Here is a 19,670-nt window from a genome sequence, read left to right on the forward strand (position 1 = left end):
TCTTGTTCCCGCCTCCTTCGAGTTCCCGGAGCTCCGAGGCCCCACAAGAATCTGTAAACAGCTGACCTATTCCACTCCTTTCCCGTGCGCGGGCATCGCTCGGGTCCCCGGAGGGGGCGTGGAGGAAGCCGGGCCGCGGCGGGGGAGGGGAGGTGACCACTGCCCCTCCGGGATTAAGTCCCTCGTGGCCCAGGGTGGTGCCGGAAGCCCGCTCCAGCGGCCCCGGGGAAGGGGAGGTGCTCGTGGGTCCCCGCACCGCGCCGCGGCCCGCGCGGAGACGGAAAGTCCTAGGAGGTGGGCTCACGGGCGGGGCTCCCTCTTGAACAACCACAAGCACGACTCGCGGAGTCCCGATCCGGGCCGATCCTCCGCCAGCGGCTGGCGGTGTCGCCCGGGTGCTCGTCTCCCGCGCCCTCATCTCGCTTTCGACCGCAGCGGCGGGACTGGCGCGTCCCTGCTGGCTCGGCGCTCTCCCCGGCGCCTCTTGCGTTCTGGCCGGGCGGTGGCCGAGCGGCGAGCCCGGCTCGGGCCGCAGGACCAAGTAAGGCGCGGATCGGAGGTGGGCTCGCCGGGCCGGGGAGGGCGCTCGCGGCGGGCGGCCCCTAGGCGCACCTGCCCCCGGGGCGGGGCGGAGCGGAGCCGGGGCGGGGTGCGGCGGCTCGCAGGGCGCGGGCGCGGACGCTGGAGGGGGCTGTGGTTCTCCCGCTGTCCCCGCGGCTCGGGCGGCGCGGCGCTGGGGCTCCCCCGCCCCTCGCCGAGGGGCCGGCCCAGGCCCGGGGAGGGGCTCGCCTGCCTTCACTTCCCGCTCGCCGGCCTGGAGGCGGCGGGGCCGGCGCGGGCGCAGGGGGCTGCGGGCAGCGCTCGGCTGGCGCGCGGGGCGGGGACGCGGCCGCCGCCCGCTTTGCGCCGCTCCTCCCCGCGCGAGCGCCGCTCGGCCCGGCGTCGAGGCGGCCATGGCGACCCTGAGCCCGCTCCCCACCCACCCCGCCTGCTCCGCCCTCCCCTCCGCCCCGCGCCACCTTTGATGGCTCGGACCTCGGCCGGCCACCGCCAGCCCCGTGCGCGCGTCCGCGCCGCTGCCGCCGCCCGCGGGTATTAATAGCCGAGCGTCCCCGCCGCACGCGCAGCCGGAGCCGCCGCGCCCTCGGCCGCCCGGGGCTCGGAGCTGCGGAGCCCGGAGGCCGGGAGCGGGAGCGGGAGTGGGAGCCGGAGCCGCCCGCGCCGTGGAGGTAGGAGGCGCGCGGCGAACAATGACCGCGGCGGGCGGGCGGGCGGCAACTTGTGCGAGTCGGGCGCCCGGAGCCGGCCGATCCGGGCGCGGCTGGAAGGAGCTGCGTGGCCCGCGGGTCCTGCCTGCGGGAGGTGTGGCGAGTGGCATCGGGCTTTCTCTTACTAAGGCGGGAGAGTCGTCCTCCAGCCAGGCAACAATAGCCGGAGCTCCGGGGCCTCAGGGCCCCGCGCCACCCCTTGCGCCCTTCTCTCACCTCGGCGGACTCGAGCCGCGGGCTCCGCGCGCGTCCCTACTCGCCTCCCCCCGCCCCGGGGCGCCCTCCCCCCGCTTCCTCCCATCCCACCCGGCGCGCTGACAGCGCCCGACGCGGCTTCCGGACCTCCGGCCGCAATCTGGGCTCCCGAGGCCGCCCGCGGGCCGGGGGGGTGGCCGCTGGCGCGGGTGCTCGCGGCTCGCCCACGCACGGCGCGGGGACCCCGGGTGGGTGACAAAGAGGAACACGCCCTCTCGCCGAGTTGCATTTTTGTCCCTCGTTACCGCCAGCCTTTATGGAGACCAAAGTTTTCTCCCACCCCCTCCCCCCCCCCCCTTTTTTTTAAAGCAAAGGACACAGATTTTTGTGGTGAGCTTTTCAAAACAACTTCTGATTGTGGTTTTACGATTTAAGTTCCAGAAACTTTAGCTGTGTGATCCGGCCAGACCCTTTGAGAGTGTGTGCATGTGTGTGTGTTTTATTCGAGGGGGAACACGCGTTCCCGGGCATCAGTCTGGATGTCGTGTCTGGCCGTGGGAGCCCAGCTCTGAAATCTGTGCAGAGTCTCCCAGAAAACGAGCGAGGTGCGACGCACGAAGAACTGAGGACCCTGGTTATCAGATCCGCCGCTTGAGATGCGGAGAGATTGCCTCGCATCTGGAACAGTTTAGCCGGCTCAGCCTGTCTCTGTGATCCTTCTGGAGTACCATGGTGGCCTCTGGCTCTTTCATTTTATGGTCCTGGTTAATGTCTTGCTTGTTAGTTTCCCAGGTTTGACTTGCTCAGCCCCGCCCTCCTCTGTATTACTGTTCCACCCTGAGCCATGGCTTTTGGGGACCCCCATCTCTCCCACCCCGCAGGCAGCGTCTTCAGCCGGAGCCAAACCCCAGCCTAAACCCCGTGGGTTAGGTTCACTGTGCTTTGCGCCTGGTGACTTGGCCAAGCCCATTTCAGAACATCTTCCAGCATTGTCTTGCTTTTCTTACTCAGTCTAAACCGGACAGAAAGCAGGATGAAAGGCTTTTTCGGTCCTGAGAGCTTTGGGACATTTACCTTAAAAATTGTCCTCACTGTTGTGATCAGGCGGGCCCTTCTGAAGTCTCCTGCTTTTGGCTGTCTTCCACATTCCACAGCCTTCTGGTTGGGGCTTTACCTTTAGCCTTTCCGTAGGGTTGGTCTTCTGGGTATGATAGTTTCTGACAATGCTCTTCATGTGGGCTCAGCATCCACATGGCTCACTTTATATTCCTGCAGCATCCTTCTGCAGCAAGGCACCAATATTGGAGTTACTCCAAGCACAAGGGAACGTTTGTGTTTTTAGAATGTCTGGCTAATAGATCTGCTTCTGGGTAAAATAAATAGACACATGATTGGCCAGTGGCTGGCTTCCTGGGCGAAGTGTTGGTGGAAATAGTAAGCTGCTAGCCTAGCGCTTCCCATAATCTCTTCTTTCTTGTTTGTGGATGAGAAACTTGAAATACCTGGTGATGATGTAGCTGTTCTCCATAGGGTCACAGACTCAGTGGCTTGCCCCCTGTAAGTTGGGGTGTGGTTTTTCATTCAAGGAGGGCTTCCCCTTTGGGAATCCTGAAGCGAGTTTTATAGTGTCCCTTTTCACACAGTTAGTCTTTTCCTGGAATTTTATACAGGGATTGAATTCCCTAGGTCATAATAGAATACTAAGGCTACTCTGTGGCCAAATTTACCGAAAGGAGACTTAAAAATCTACCTTAGATAATTTTCTTCTGGTGTATTGCAGTTTTGTCATAATTATCTTAAGACTATGAGGAGCTTGGGTGAACATTTTTGTTTTGCTTTTTATTTAAAAAACTGTTGGAGGAAATGGTTTCTAAGAAGATAAGAATTGAATATAGTATTGAAAGGGTTACTTTTTTAAAGTGGAATTCATCCTTTAGCATTCACTGAACTCTAATAGTCATAGAAGAATTTAATTCATTTGGAGAATGGTATATATTTGTAAGGATATATAAATATATATGCACGTGATAGACATCAGAAATGAACACCTTTTTCCATCCTTGAGGAGGTTAGAGAACACTAAAGAAGAGATGGGAGCCCAGTTTTTGCTTGCTGAACACCTTAGGAAAAATGGAATGTGGGTTTCCCAGAGGATGAGGGAAGTTGTGTGAATTTGTAGGTACTTGGCTGATGCTTTGACAGCATGGTGAACCAGGCATTTCAAACAAACCTTTTGCAACTGACCTTGCATATTGCAGAGAGCTGCTTAGTGTTTTTGAGAAAGGCACTTTCCCCTTGAACTGAAGATGCTACAGATAAGAGAGGAGCTCTTGTAATCTCGGTGCTTCCCAGGTGGTAAAGAATCCACCTGCAATACGGGAGACCTGGGTTCGACCCCTGGGTTGGGAAGATCCCCTCAGATCCCCTGGAGGAGGGCGTGGCAGCCCACTCCAGTATTCTTGCCTGGAGAATCCACTGGACAGAGGAGCCTGGCGGGCTACAGTTGTGGGGTCGCAGAGTCAGACACGACTGAGCGACTGAGCATGCACTTGTAATCCCAAAGTACAATCACTGGAGTCCTTTCCGTTGATACTTTGAGTGCCCAGGTATTCCAGGTGTTGCTTACCATTGCTGGGAAGGGATTTTAAAGGTTCTTGTGGCTGCACCTCTCCTCTTATTTGGTGCTTTGATTGAAAGGAGGGCTCACCAAGCCTGACTGTTGAATGGGCAGTGGTGGAGCAACTTGTTTTTTCCCCCTTGCTTTGTAATGGTTAGAGTTTCTGCTGTGGCCTCACTTCATCATACAGGCCCCTCACTCTGTTTCCGCCAGGTTACTGCCGTAACCACTTCCACATGTCGGGCAAGATCAGAGCCCAACGGTTTCCATTCAAATTACTAGAAATACTGATTTCACCAGTCCTTTTATGCCAAATGCCGCCTTTGTTTTTAATCAAGAAGCCCCCGAAACTGTTTGTTTGAAAAGTGGAGAAACTGTCTTTTAATAGGCTTCCCTCCTCCAGGTTTAAGTCAGTTAAAAATATTTTGCCAAGTGGATACTTTGAGCAAAAGGGGACAATTGATACATGTTAAATGCCCAAGCTCTAAGCCTTTGATACTTGTGAAATAAACCAGGGACCATAGGCTACAAGGGGCCTAAAAGTGAGCGCATGCTCAGTGCTGCCCATGAACTCAGGCAGTTTTCTTATTTAACGTGGGATGGAAATTAGAGACAGACGGCAAGATTGGCAATTAAATTAATATGAGAATTCATCATTTACACTGAATTAATTTCATGTGTTAGATGGTCATATTTGTGCATACATTTTCAAACAAAAGGACCCTGGGCCAAATTAGATTATCTTTTTTCTATTATGTAAAATTCCACATCCACAAGAGCAGCCGCACTCTGTGTAGACTTTGGGCTTTCCGTAACGGTATCGTGTAAGAGAAGACATAAATCCAGTATTATGATGCCTTTCACTCTTTGTTCTCATCATACTAATTCAGGATCTGCTATTTAGTGCATGGCACACAAGAAATCTTTGCTAAATACTTGCTGAGTGAATAAATAAACCTCATTTTCATGTCCTTTCAAGTTAGTCTTTAACATTTTTAAGGGAAATCTGATATTAGCCCTGACAAGTTGTTGTTCTCTGGGAATTTGAAAATTTGATATTTGGTTTCATTTCTGTTTTGATCTGATTTAACCATTGAAGCTAACCTTTAAAGTCAGGTATTGTAAAAATATACAGACTCATTTTTAAGAAATCCAACACAAAAAAGCATGAAGAAGAAAGTACAAGCTACCTGAAAAATTTGCTTCTGGGATAACTTTCCTTCTTCCTGAGATGTTTTTTGAAAGTTCCACGAGTGAGCATTTATTGGGGTGTGTGCTTGTGTCAAGTTGCTTCAGTCGTGTCCGACTCTGTGCAACCCCGTGGACTGTAGCTTAGCAGGTTCTTCTGTTCATGGGATTCTCCAGGCAAGAATACTGGAGTGGGTGGCCATTTCCTCCTCCAGGGGAATCTTCCCAAGCCAGAGGGTAACCTCAATTTCTGTGGGCCTTGAAATCTGTTCCAGAATGATGAATTAGCTGGGTGTGCAATTCTGGATTATTGCTTCTGTGTTAATCCACTGTCTTATGATCCGTTTGTTGTTGCTGTTATGTCCGCTGTCAGGCTAATTGTTATTTGTAAATAGTCTCGTCTTTTCTCTCTGGCCGCTTTTAAGACCCTTTGGAGTTCTGCAGTTTCACAAAGCCTAGGTGTAATTTCACCTCACCTTTTATTCCTCTCTCCTCCTCCTTCCCCCTTCCTCCGTCCTCTTATCAGCGTGCTCCTTTCTGCTGCCCTGAGTATTTCAGTGTCTAGATGTGCTTCTCTTTGTTGGTCTGGTCACCCTTGGCCACTCTGGTTGTTTCCAGTCTGGGCTGTTATGAATAAGGCTGCTAAGAACATTTGTGAACAAGTCTTTGTGCGGAGATCTGTTTTCCTTTTTATTGCTGGGTCTTATAATAAGTGTATGTTTATAAGAAACTGCCATCTGTTTTCCAAAGTGTTTGTACCATTTTACATTCCCGCCAATGATATACGAGTGTTCCACTTACTGTAATCCTCATGAGCACTTGAAATTACCCATCTTTTTCATTTTGGCCATTCTGGTGGATGTGTTAGTGGTATCTCCTTGTGGTTTAATTTTATATTTCCCTGAAAGAGAAGAATAGGTTTTCCTGTGCTTTTTGGCCATTTGGCTATCTTCCTTCGTGACGTGGCCATTCACACTTTGTTCTTTTCCATTGATTTTTGTCTGATTGTTTCATAAAGCTTTTGAGTATAACTGACATGTAAGAAACCGCACATACTTAATGTCATCTTATTTTACAGTTATGAGAGTTCTGTGTATATTCTGCATACAAGTACATTGTTAGGTAAATATATTACGAGTATGTTCACCAGGCTATTTTTTAACCTTCTCCTTTTTTAATGGTATCTTTTGAAGAGCAAAATTTATGAGGAAAACATTGTACACGGTCCACTTATTGAGCTTATTAAAGGTCAGATAATTTTTTTCAACTTTGGAAAAATAGCACAGTTTTCTGTGTAAGACATACACTAATATCACTCTGTTCAGGAGGTCAGACCCCATTTACTTCATGCAGTTCTGATCTTTCCTAGCTGAAACTGAGTTGAAAAGACATGAAAATGGAAAAAAAAAAACCCCAAAACCCTGCTCGTTTTGAAAAATCTGAGGAAACAAGGGGTTTAAGATTGTGATCAAATAAATAGATTTCCAAAATTCAAAATTGAGTTGTTTGTTCTTTTAGCACACAGAAGGATTGTGGAAAAGAAGTATTTTCAAAATCAATACCAAAAAATGGAGCCCTAGGAAAAAGCAAGATGTGACATTCTAAAAAGAGGTCAGGATGGCATATGTGGGTGCTTGTAAAAGGCGTTTAGTTTTCCTATTTTGGTGTGAATTTCATCGTGTTATTTATGTATTCTCCTCATTTTCTGAACTGGATAAAAGGGTTGTCAGATCAGAAAGCATGTTTTCCTGATTTTTGTTTCTCCTGCTCATAGAAGGTAAATAAATATTGCTTGACTTGAATTAAAATTTGTGTCATGACTGAATCAGAAACAGAGAACAGACTTGCGGTTGCCAAGTGGGAGGAGGGTGGAGAGGGATGGATTGGGGGTTTGGGGTTAGCAGATGCAAACTGTTATACTTAGAATGGATAAACAAGGTCCTACTGTAGAGCACAGGGACCTCTATTCAAAATCCCGTGCTAAACTGTAATGGAAAAGACAAATACATACATACATAAATTTAAAAATTTCTGTGTTGAAAACTCCATGACATGTTAGGATACCGATGTTAGAGATTGGTATTAAAGATAAGAAGAGTTGGGAATATAGATATTAAGATGAGACAGATCAGCCCTTCTGTATGTTGTCCATCTTTGTGATGTTGGGCAAGTTATTGGTGCTCTTTCCCTAAAACCTCAAGGGGCCTTCAAGAGTGCATTTATCTTCAGGTGATAGAATCTTTGACTTATAGCAGTGAAAGTCACCAATTGCTGTTACTGCTACTGCTAAGTTGCTTCAGTCGTGTCCGACTCTGTGCGACCCCATAGACGGCATCCCATCAGGCTCCACCGTCCCTGGGATTCTCCAGGCAAGAACACTGGAGGGGTTGCCATTTCCTTCTCCAATGCATGAAAGTGAAAAGTGAAAGTGAAGTCGCTCAGTTGTGCCCGGCTCTTAGCGACTCCATGGACTGGAGCCTACCAGGCTCCTCCGTCCATGGGATTTTCCAGGCAAGAGTACTGGAGTAGGGTGCCATTGCCTTCTCTGCAATTCACCAATTAGTTGCCTCAAATAATAAGAAAGGAAGGGGTCCCTGGTTCAGTGTCTCAGCTCACAGTATCACCCAGGACACAAGTTCTTTCTGTCCTTCTACCCTGCCGTGCCCAGCTTGTTGCTTTCTGTACCTAGGCTTGTCGCCCAGAGGTTAATGATGCTGCTGCAGCCTGCTGAGCTGTTACGGCGAAGGGCTGCTACAGTTCCGTGCTGCTTAGTGTCACCCATTTGTTGTCATCAGGAAATGATGGCACGGCCTTCTTCACACTCCTTTTGTCCTTAATCAAAGTGCTTCTCAGAAGCCGCCGACATTTGGTGGTCTTTGAAGAAGGATCTGGGGAGTGTTTCTGTACTCTCACCGAGATACCCGATAGCCGGACTGAATGTGATGTCTGGAATCACAGCAGCCATGTTGTGATCAGCCTTGGGATGACGGCAAGAGGATGATGGGCTGAAAGACGGAAGCAGAGTTCTTGTGGGCATCACTTAGGCACCATTCTTCCTGCACCTGGAGCTTAGTATACTAAATAATAAGTTTTGTATACCAAATAATGCCAACCTGGACTTAGTGTATTAGACAATAAATTTACCCACTTTCTAATTCTCTTCTTCTCATCCCAAGCATCTTGACTGATACATTCATCGGAAGACTTTGTCTTTCTTTTTAAAAAATGTCTTTTTTGGTCTGCTTTTTACAAAATGAAGTGTAGTTGATTTACAATATTATGTTAGCTTCTGGTATACAAAATAGTGATTTGATGATATTTTTGTAGATTATGCATCATGCTAGGGTTATTAGAATATTACTGACTATATTCCCAGTGCTATTCATTGTATCCCTGTGACTTTATTTTATAACAGATCATTTGTATGTCTTATGCTCTTCACCTGGTTTGCCCATTGCCCCACCCCTCCTCCCTTTCAGCAGTTTTTTCTCTGTACCTGTGAGTCTGTTCCTGTTATATTTATTCATTTGTTTTTTAGATTCCACACATAAGTGAAAACATACAGTATTTATCCTTCTCTGTCTGACTTATTTCACTTAGCATAATTGTTCCCTGTAGGTCTATCCACGTTGTCACAAATGGTAAACTGTCCTTCTTGATGGCTGAGTGACAGCCCATTGTGTAATATCCCTGTGTTTTCTCTATCTGCTCTTCAGTCAGTGACCATTTAGGTTGTCTCCATGTCTTGGCTATTGTGAACAACGCTTTAGTGAACACAGGGGTGTGTGTTTCTTTTTAAATTAGTGTTTTCGCTTTCTTTAAGTAAATACCCAGGAGTGGAAATGCTAGATTGTGTGATAGTTCTATTTTTAATTCTTTGAGGAGCCTTCGTACTCTTTTCCATAGTGTCTGCACCAATTTATCAATATATTCCCACCTCCAGCGCTGGAGGGTTCCTTTTCTCTACATCCTCACCAATACTTGTTATTTCTTGTCTTTTTGATGAGAGCCATTCTGACAGGTTGGAAGACTTGATCTTTCATCTGCCATTTGACATTATCTATGAGAAAAAGAGTCTCTTACTGTTAATTATGTGGAAAGTGGCTTAGTAATCATACCAAGTTGCTGTGAAAGATGAATGATTTTTAAGGACTGTAGGTATTTGATAACATGTGAGAATCTGGTCACTATATCTGCATAAATTTTACCTTTTCCTCTCTTGATGGCCTTGCAGGACATCTACTTAGAACTGACCATTTGGGGTTTGGATTAGGAGATTTGTGAGGCCATTATTAATCAGAGATTAATGTCTTCCTTTATAATCTTGCCAAATCTTTTGATTATCTGGCATGAAATCTTATTGAGGGCCAATGTTATTAGTAGAAGGAACTGCTTGAAAATGTCAGGATTTGGGTAAACTAGAGATTTACTACATTCAAAAATAAGACACAGGTATTTATGACCCTGTAAAGAAAGGTTGAATGATTTTATGATAACCTTAATCCAAGCAAATGAATTGAATGGAAAATATCCAAGTGAAGAACTTGCAGAATATAGAATTAGAAGATTCCAGTCTATTTTCTTTTGATTGATACAACCTTTAAGAAGAAATCTGGTCATCCCCCCACCCCTTACTATCAGGATGGTCAGGTGACAAGAGTTAATTGCATATTCACTCACATTTTTTTTTTTTTTACTTCATTTTGTGTGAGGATTTATCAACTCAACAAGTATTTGATTGACTAGCTGTGTTAAATTACTAGTTAATATTGGTGCCACAAAAATAGGGCCCAGTTCTCTGCTGTCAGAGTGTAGCATCCAGACCAGATTGGAGAAGTTTTCTAGATAATTACAATATGACAAGAGCTTTGCAAAAGGTACTGTAATGGTGGAAGTGTTCAGATATTAAGTCATTGGATTCTGGTTGAAAGTTGCATTTAAGTTGAGCTTTCAGTAAAGAAGTGTGTTTTTGTTAACTTGTTTGCTCATTTTAGTATTCCCTTTGTACTCTACTTTTTGTAACAGGATTAGAAAAGTATTCATGTATCAAACAGTAAGTAAAAATTCCTTGCAATCCTGCTGGTCAGAATTTGTGAAAATTAAAATTTGATTTATTTCCATTTGATTTTTGGCATATTCAATATATTCCCAGTATTTGTCTGTCTATAGACAGACATACTTTTTTTAAAAATTGTGAGAACAATGCGTGTATAATTAGAAGCCACTTTCCTGCCTTAACCGCTGAGTGTTTTCCATATTGAGTTTTCTTTGAAATGAAAATTTTAATGACTTTATAATGTTCCCCTGTATAATTCTACATAATATACCTAACATTGCCCTTTATTGGTCTTTTTATTTTTTTGCTTGTAATATTTGACTGCTGTAACCATCTGTATATAAATCTATGGAAAGAGGGTTCTTTTGTTGCAAAGGGCAGACACCCACCCATCTTGAGTCGTAAGAGAACGGGGAATTTGGTAGCTCTCAATACCAACCCCAGAACGGGCCAAGGTGAGTCATCTCAGGAATCGAGACCTGGGTCCAAAGACTCCAGCCACGTGTGGGATTGGCTTCATGTTCCTGGTTCTCTCCACTGGCACTTGGGACAGTTCGCTGGTGATGGTGGGGCTGCCTTGCGCGACGCAGGAACTGTAACATCCATTGTTGTTTAGTCAGTCGTGTCCGACTCTTTGCGACCCCATGCACTGTAGCCCGCCAGGCCCCTCTGTCCATAGGATTTCCCAGGCAAGGTTACCAGAGTGGGTTACCATTTCCTTCTCCAGGGGATCTTCCTGACCCAGGGATTGAACCCATGTCTCCTGCCTTGGCAGGTGGATTCTTTACCACTGAGCCACCGAGGAAGCCCATAGCATCCACGGCCCCACCTTAAAAGTCAGGCAGCCCCCACCTCCACCCCCCGTCATGCTGGCGATCAGTCATACCTTTGAACATGTTCCATTCCCGGGGATGAAACGTTCATGCCACTTGCGCTGGGATTGAGACTCACCAAGTTGAAGTTTGAACTCCCATCTCCACCCCTCCAGGGAAGGATTCCTGTTTCGGCCAGATGAGGGACCCCTCTTGTGACGGAGGGGTGTATAAGGATGGGGTGGGGATGGGGAACTGGCCTTTCCAGGTGGATAAGATTGACACACAAAAATAAGGGGAAATAACTTTCTGGGGGAGGGCCCAGCGGGGAAGGAGGGACAGAGACAGGAAGGAGGTGCACCGTCCACACCTCCCGGGGCTGTGCCGAAGCTGGAGGATTCCCATCAGGACAAGATTGATGTCCATGCACCGAAAGCTGCAGTTCTAACCTAATGGTCCCTTGTGAGGGGAGCCACAGTGGTTAGATATCAGCTCCAAACAACCCTCCTCTCGCTTATATTCAGACACACCATCCAGAATTCGAGGAAAGAGGTGGAAATCGATCAGGCTTGCTCAGGGTGAGTCTACAGCAAAGCTGGCCCCTGCAGAAGCCCACCAGGCAGGCTGGGATGGGAGCTGTGCCTCTACGCTCTTTTCTTATCACTTGTGACGACTCTCGAGGTGCCCCCTGCCTTCTTGAATTCTGGCCACGCTGGGTCTTCGTTGTGGCATGCAGGCCTTCTCTGCTTGCAGCCCTTGGGCTTCTCTTGTTCCTGGTACATGGGTTTAGTTGCCCCGTGGCGTGGAGGATCTTAGCTCCCCAATCCAGGGATTGAACCTGCACCCCCTGCATTGGGAAGATGAATTCTTAACCCCTGGACCATCAGGGACGTCCCATGTGCCCCCTTTCTCTGTTGTTGGTCAGAGGCACTTAGTAAGCAAGGATGTTAGCTCCTGGCAGCCCTAACCAGTCCCCAGCAGACAGGACTGTTTCGGGACAACCGTATGTTGAGAGAGAAGATACCCATATGTGACCCAGCCAAGCCATGCCCGTTTTGCTAATTCCCGATCAAAGCAGTGTCTCTGTCTCAGTTCCATTGGCTTACCATTGGAGATTATCCACAGAAGTTTTGGCGAGCCCCCAGGGCAGTGCCGAAGGCGGCTGCTGCCAACGGCGGCGGCCTGACTGGTTTCATCTGCAGTGTAGCTCGCATCATTAGTTAGTCCCCGATGTGTGGATTTTGCCTTTTCCCCCAGAGTTCATTTCTGGAGATCAGGAGCTGTGTCTCAAAACTTCTGATCTACTTTCTGGCTACTTAAAACAGAGCCTTTCTTTGATGGATTAATGAGGATCTTATCATAGGATCTCAGGTAGCTGGAAAAATCACAACTCATTTGAGTCTCAATAACTCTTCACAAGTTTCTCACAAAGGTCTGTCGAGCACCTTTTACCCGGAGGGCACGATTCCTAAGATTGACAACAGTGAAGAAAACAGGCCGAAAAATCCTCGTCTTCAAGGGGACAGTGTATATATATATATTTTTTGGTCCAAATTGAGACATTTTTGACACTGAAAGGCGCTAACTGCCTGGGTGTCAGAACAAAAGGCGTCTAAGTGGATGGTCACCCTCGTGCTCAGAGAGGGGCCCAAAGTGTGTGCATGCGTGCTTAGTCGCTCAGTTGTGTCTGACTCTTTGCAGCTGCATGGATTGTAGCCCGCCAGGCTCCTCTGTCCATGGAATTCTCCAGGCGAGAATACTAGAGTGGGTTGCCATGCCCTCCTCCAGGAGACCTTACTGACTTGATTGAACCTGGGTCTGTTGAGTCTCCTGTATTGGCCGGCGGGTTCTTTACCACTGAGCCATATGGGAAGCCTGGCTCAAAGCAGGGTGTTGGGGTGGGGGTGGGGGGCTGGTTTTCCCCCGAGGCTATCATATGCCCTCAGGATAGTCTGGGTCTTGTGACTTCAGGGACCCCATCATTCACTCACTGGACACATTTATTGAGAGTCTGTGAAGTTGAGTTTGTGTCCTCCTAAAAGATGGTTTGCTCCCAGGCAAGGCTGTTTGCAGGGACATACAAGTGGGAGGTTTGTCCTCTGGAGGAAAATAATGAATGGAATTGTTTGAGAGACTGTGGACTCCTGAGATACAGATCAGCAGATTCCAAGTAACTTCCTTGTAGAAGTCCTTTTGACCAGCATTTTTTTTTTAAGCTTTGAAAATCAACAGGGCTCTAGGCCCTGAAGGTGATTTAACAAGACACAGTTAAGGGGAAAAAGGAGTTGAGATTGCTTTGGAAGGAAATCACACATGCATTAAATTAAAAATATATATATATTTATAGTAAAAGTGCTCTCTCTGCCTCCTGTAGCGTTCTGTGAGTTTTACCACGTATATGGATTTGTGTGACCAACACCACAGTCAGGATATGGAATTTTTAAAAAAATAATTGTATTTATTTTTGGCTGTGTGTGGTCTTTGTTGTTGCATGGGCTTTTCTCTAGTTGTGGTGAGCCGGGCTACTCTCTGGTTGTATGGGTGTGCGGGCTTCTCGCTGCAGTGGCTTCTCTTGATGTCAGTCACAAGCTCTAGGACACGTGGGCTTTACATGCAGCATGTGGACTCACTGGTAGCTCCCGGGCTCTAGAGCACAGGCTCAGGAGTTGCTGCACGTGTGTGGTTGCTCTGTGGCATGTGGGATCTTGCCGGGCCAGGGATCGAACCTGTGTCTCCTGTACTGGCAGGCAGATTCTTTAACTACTGAACCCCCGGGGAAGCCCCAGGATATGGAACATTTTGAGCAGCTCAGAAAATTCCCAGGTGTTGTTCCTTTCCTTGGGTTCACCTTCCCCTGTCCCCTTCCGCCACCCCTGTTAACTGCTCACCTTTGCTGTGTCACTATCTGTTCTTTTTCAGACATCTTATAAGTGGAATCACAGTGCGTGAACCTTTTTTGAGACTGGCTTCTTTCACGCACTCACACAATGTCTCTGAGATTCTTCTGAGTTGTTTTTAACGTCACCCTTTTCCTTCAATTGCCGAGTACTGATCCGTAGTATGGATGTACCACGGTTTGCATAGGCATTCACTTGTTGAAGGACGTTGGGGTTGTTTCCAGTTTGGGGCAAGTGTGAATAGAATGGCTAAATCAGCAGCTGCTAGAAGCTTTCATGTGCAGGTCTTAATATGGGTGTGATTTCTCACCGGGAGGTGCCCAGAAGTGGAGTCCTCCCCAGCACGTGATGTTGTCCCTGCTTTTCACTGAAGCCATTTGAACAGGTGTGTACTGGTGTGTCAGCATGGCTGTTTATTTTTTTTAACAAAACATGCTGAGAAAACATCAGTATACGAGGGGCTTATTCAAAGATATTGACTAGATCCTTTCCTGGGCTACCTGGTGGTGGTTTAGACACTAAGTCGTGTCTGATTCTCTGTGACCCCGTAGACTGTATCACCTGCCAGGCTACTCTGTTGTTTTGCTGAGAAGTTTCACTTTCATCTCAGGTTCAAAGGATTTGTTAACAAAATAAGCCACTTGTTATATACAAATAAATAATACCAGTATTTATTAGAGAATTAGGACTTCCCTGGTGGCTCAGATGGTAAAGCATCTGCCTACCATGCAGGAGACCGGGGTTTGATCCCTGGGTGGGGAACATCCCCTGGAGAAGGAAATGGCAACCCACTCCAGTACTCTTGCTTGGAAAATCCCCTGGATGGAGGATCCTGGTAGGCTACAGTCCATGGGGTCACAAAGAGTCGGACACGACTGAGCAACGTCACTTTCACTTTCATTAGAGAATTATCTGGCTTACTTTCAATATACTAACATGAAAAGAGAAACAGCAGAGGGTACTTCACCAAATTGGGTTTAGACCAACACCCAGACTCAAAGAGCTCTGGGAAGTCCCGGGACACAGCACATCTGGAGTCTCAACTGGGAAAAGGTCCCAGGCAGCACATTGGCTCTGTGGGTGAGACTTCAAAGATTGCAGTTCGGTTCCCCGTTTATAATCCTGGAAGGAAAACTGATATCATCATCAATCTGTGAGCAAATAGCAACTCTGGTGTCATGCTAATGTTGTTTGTTTTGTCTTGAAGAACTTGGAATATTGTTCCGCCTGAGGCTTGGTTGGCCAGACCCCCTCCAGGGGCTCAACAATCTCAAGACTGTCTCATCTGTGGTGCGGCTAGTCTTGCACTCACAGCAGGCAGTCACCCACAGTCAGGGCAGTGTCCTGGCAGGTTAGAAGCAAGGTCAGAGGCCTGTTCTGCTTTGTCTCTGAAGCCTAAAGAAGACTATTTAATTTCCCTAACATTTGTCCATGGGATTTCCCAGACAAAAATACCAGTTGCCATTTCCTTCTCCAGGGCCTCTTCCCAACCTAGGGATTGAACCTGTGTCTCCTGCATTGCTGGTGGATTCTTTACTACTGAGCCACTACGGAAGCCTACAGGCAGAGGCTTAATAAACTCTGTTAGCTGCCCATTTTTGGAAGGGATGAATCAAAAAGAGCAACTGTGTATATGAAAGCTGAGGCTCAGAATGTAACAATGCCAGCAAGAAATAGAGGTAAGTAGCACAGAGTTGGACACGACTGAAGCGACTTAGCAGCAGCAGCATGTGGCATAGATACTTAGCTCAGAGACCTGATAGGGTGTGGAGGTTTGATTTGAGTATCTTGTTAATTCTCTATGTGAATATACAGTGATAATGATTAAAAGAATTATAGAAGCAGCTGAAAGGCAGTGGAGACCTGGAGGAAAGAACACAGGCTTCAGGGCCTGGATTCATCATCTGTGACTGTGTGACACACTACTCCAATTTGAGTGACTTATATCAGTAGACCCAGGTTCGATCCCTGGGTCGGGAAGATCCCCTGGAGAAGGGAATGGCAACCCACTCAAGTGTTCTTGCCTAGAGAATTCCATGGACAGAGGAGCCTGGCGGGCTACAGTCCGTGGGGTCACAAAGAGTCAGACGCTACTGAGTGACTAACCCACACGTCAATAGTAAATACTGTCTTTCACAGCTTCTCTGGGACAGGACTCTGGGAGTGTCTTAGATGGGCAGTTCTGGCTTGGATATTTGCAGCAGAGATGTCAGCTGGGGTGGTAGGGTCTGTTTCCAAGGAAGCGTCTCAGGTAGGCTGCTGGAGTATCCTTACAGCATGGTGGCTAGGTTGTCCCAGAGCGAGTAGTTCGTGAGGAGACCAAGGTGGAAACTGCCGTGACGTTAATGACCTAGACTGGGAAGTTCTCCTTGGTTGCTTCCACAGATTCTTGATCACACAGGCCAGCCATGATTCAGTGGGGGGTTGACTACACAAAAGTGGGGGGTGCCAGGTGGCAAGGGTCATTGGGAGCCATCTTGGAAGCTGGCTACCATGGGACTGAGGGACTTGTGTTACACCCTGTGTTATAGAACAGGAAGAGACAGACTTGGGAAACGGACTCCTGGTTGCCAGGCAGGATGGGGGGGGGGGGGGGGGGAGGGGCGGGGAGGGATAGTTGAGGACTTTGGGAAGGACATGTACACACTATTTTTAAAATGGATCCCACCCCCGCCCCCCAAAAAGAAAACCCCACTGGATAGCACATGGAACTCTGCTCAATGTTATGTGGTAGCCTGGATGGGAGGGGTTTTGGGGGAGAATGGATACATGTTTATGTATGACTGAGTCCCTTCACTGTTCACCTGAAACTGTCACGACATTGTTATTTGGCTCTACCCCAATACAAAATGTTTTTGGTGTTAAAAAAAAAAAATGAAATCCCAGAGTCGGCGTTAGCAGATCCACAGTTGATGGTGAGGTTCATGGCCTGTGGCAGGGGAACAGTGGCTTTTCCCTGCGTGCTAGGTACCTTGGCAAAGACTCGAGGTTGAAAAATTGTCAATTTTTCAAGAGGTTGAAAAATTCTCCTGGTGGTTTGATTCCTTTTATTTAAATAATGCCTGCACTTTGCTGTAGGAAGGAGAATCTGAGAGACACAGAGGTGGTCTGTCTGCTCACTGTGCCTTGCTGTTTGGGTACCACTTTCCTGCTTATCCTGAGGAGCTAACCAGGGTAGGCATCATTCTCTGTTCTCACTTGCTGTCTTTCCCTGGCATAGCTCAGTGCTAGGAATGGCCCTCACTTCTACCAGCTGAAGATGCAAATAAGAAAAGTCTAGTGGCTGAGACTCAGTACTCCCAATATAGGGGTCCCAGGTTCAATTCCTGGTCAGGGAACTAGATCCCTCTTGCCGTAACTAAGAGTTCGAATGCCAGGACTAAGCCTGCATGCTGCAACTAAGATCTGGCATGGCCAAATAAATAAATATTAAAAAAGAGAGAGAGAAAAGTCCATCACCAGAGTGATGGTAGGGAAAACCCATCAAAACCTATCTCCAGAAAATTGCTTGATAGATCAAGCAATAGATAGATAGATGGATAGATCGCATGGGCTAGAAGTCCTTCTAGGAATCGTATTCAGCTTCTTCTTGGAATCAGGATTTGGGCTTCCAGTTTTAAACCAGGTGCTGTGTTAGACTGTGGGCTTGCACGTTTGTTTGGTCCTTTCTCAATGAGGAAGATGTTGTCCCCGTTTTACAGAAGAGGAAGCTGAGTCTTAGATTTCTGGGTAACATGCCCACGGTCATACACCGTGTATCAGTGAAATCAGGCTTTCCTCAAGTCCATGCTCTTTGTGACTCAGTTAGGGATCTTCTCCTAGTACAGCTGTAGGCAAGCACACCAGACTAGGGCGACGTGAGATAGATCTGCAAGTTCAGGATCAGACACTCTTTGTTTTGTTCTTGTTCTGTCAGCCAGTCTTGTCTACCTCTTGGCGACCCCATGGACTGCAGCAGCCAGGCTTCCCTGTCCTTCACCATCTCCTGGAGTTTGCTCAGACTCATGTCCATTGAGTCCGTGATGTCATCCAACCATCTCACCCTCTGTCGCCCCCTTCTCCTCCTGCCCTCAGTTTTTCCCACCATCCAGGCCTTTTCCGGTGAGTCATCTCCTCGCATCAGGTGTTCAAAGTATTGGAGCTTCAGCTTCAGCATCAGTCCTTCCAGTGAATATTCAGGGTTGGTTTCCATTAGGATTGATTTGATCTCTTTGCAGTCCAAGGGACTCTCAAGAGTCTTCTCCAGCAGCACAGTTCAAGCCTTGCCTGGTGGCTCAGATGGTAAAGAATCTGTCTTTGTTTAACAGTGTGTTATTTTGTTCATGGTTAAAAAAAAAAAAAAGAAAAAACTTTTTATTTTTAAAAAATTGATTAAAAAAAGGTGATCTTAGTTGTGGGTTTTGGCATCCCTTAAATTTCACATCCAGGGCCATGCCTCCCTTGCCTCACCTTGACCCCACACAGCCAGTGGCTCTGGAGTCAGAATGAGGAAGGTCTGATCAGCTCACGGGAGTTCGGCATCCTTTTCAGCATTGTGATACTATTTTATTTTCCCTTTTGAGACATTTTGGGGGACGAGTCACCCGTCTTAGAGGACACGTCTTGGCTCTTTGCAGTCGCTGCTCTGTCCCTGCTTGACACAAGTGTTTGGTTCCAGGGTTACTTCCAGAATTTCAGCTGTGAGACCCTGACGCCCAGGCCTAATGAAAGCCTGTTAGAGTTTCAGAGAGTGGTGTTTTGTCACTCGGCGTGGATGTTTGGGAGCTGCAGCAGGAAGGAGATCTGCTTTCAGCTTAATAGCCACATGACAAAGGACCTGTGCCATGAGGCTTTCCCAGGCGCCGATGCCAGCCTGGCAGTGAGTACTGTCGCTCTGCTGGCAGGGCTCGTGTGGTTCAGGGCTGTGGCTGCTCTAGCCTGGTGCAGGGGATGGCTGCCCGCTTCTCCCTTGCGTTGCTTGCAGAGTGGCTTGGGTAACCCAAACAGATCATAAGCCTGGCCTGATGTTTTTCACGTGGGAATTAGCTGTGCTTCCCTGAATCCTTTTTTTTAAACAAAGCTTTTTAAAATCATCTTGTTTCTTCTGCATGTCTCTTTTTTAATTGTAAAAATAATAGGATTGTTGTAGAAACTTTGAAAAGTGAAGAAGGGTGGTTTGGCAAATACACGTACTCACACACGGATTGTTCTCTTCATATTTGCCTTACATAGTTTTCTTTCCTTTGGTTATTAAAAAAAAAAAAAAGGTTATTTTAAGAGCAGTTTTAGGTCCACAGCAAATGGAGTAGAAAGCAGAGTTCCTATATACCCCTTCCTCACCCACTACCGCCCCCACTACCAACATCCAACATTTTCCTAAAATTTAGATTTTTTTTTTACTGTTTAATTTTTTTCAACTTTATAATATCTTGTACATTTGTTTTTTGAATTTCTCCCCCCTTAACGTTGCTTCCATAGTCCTTAAACTAACGTGGTTAAGTTCAAAGGTCTCATGAGGTCACTTCCTGTTGACCTTCAGAGCCCAATGCAGTTGGGCTCACAGTGGGGGGGTGGGGTCCTTGGATGACCTATCGTGGAGATTGCGCAGAATGTCCTTATAAGGATGTAGGGGCCTGATGAAGACTCACTGCTTCTGCC

At 47.4% G+C, this 19,670-nt stretch overlaps 1 protein-coding gene across 2 annotated transcripts in view; it reads left to right on the forward strand.

Moving 5' to 3' along the window:
* The first annotated feature begins 889 nt into the window (after nt 1-889).
* The window catches only part of FARP1 (FERM, ARH/RhoGEF and pleckstrin domain protein 1), a 306,924-nt gene continuing 288,143 nt past the window's right edge, over nt 890-19,670 (forward strand). For both annotated transcript variants that reach the window (XM_070800413.1, XM_070800410.1), the window contains exon 1: nt 890-1,229. The gene's annotated coding sequence lies outside the window, so the exon portion shown is untranslated. The remainder of the gene's footprint in view (nt 1,230-19,670) is intronic.

This window comes from Bos indicus, chromosome 12 (assembly GCF_029378745.1).
Source record: "Bos indicus isolate NIAB-ARS_2022 breed Sahiwal x Tharparkar chromosome 12, NIAB-ARS_B.indTharparkar_mat_pri_1.0, whole genome shotgun sequence".
NCBI lineage: Eukaryota > Metazoa > Chordata > Mammalia > Artiodactyla > Bovidae > Bos > Bos indicus.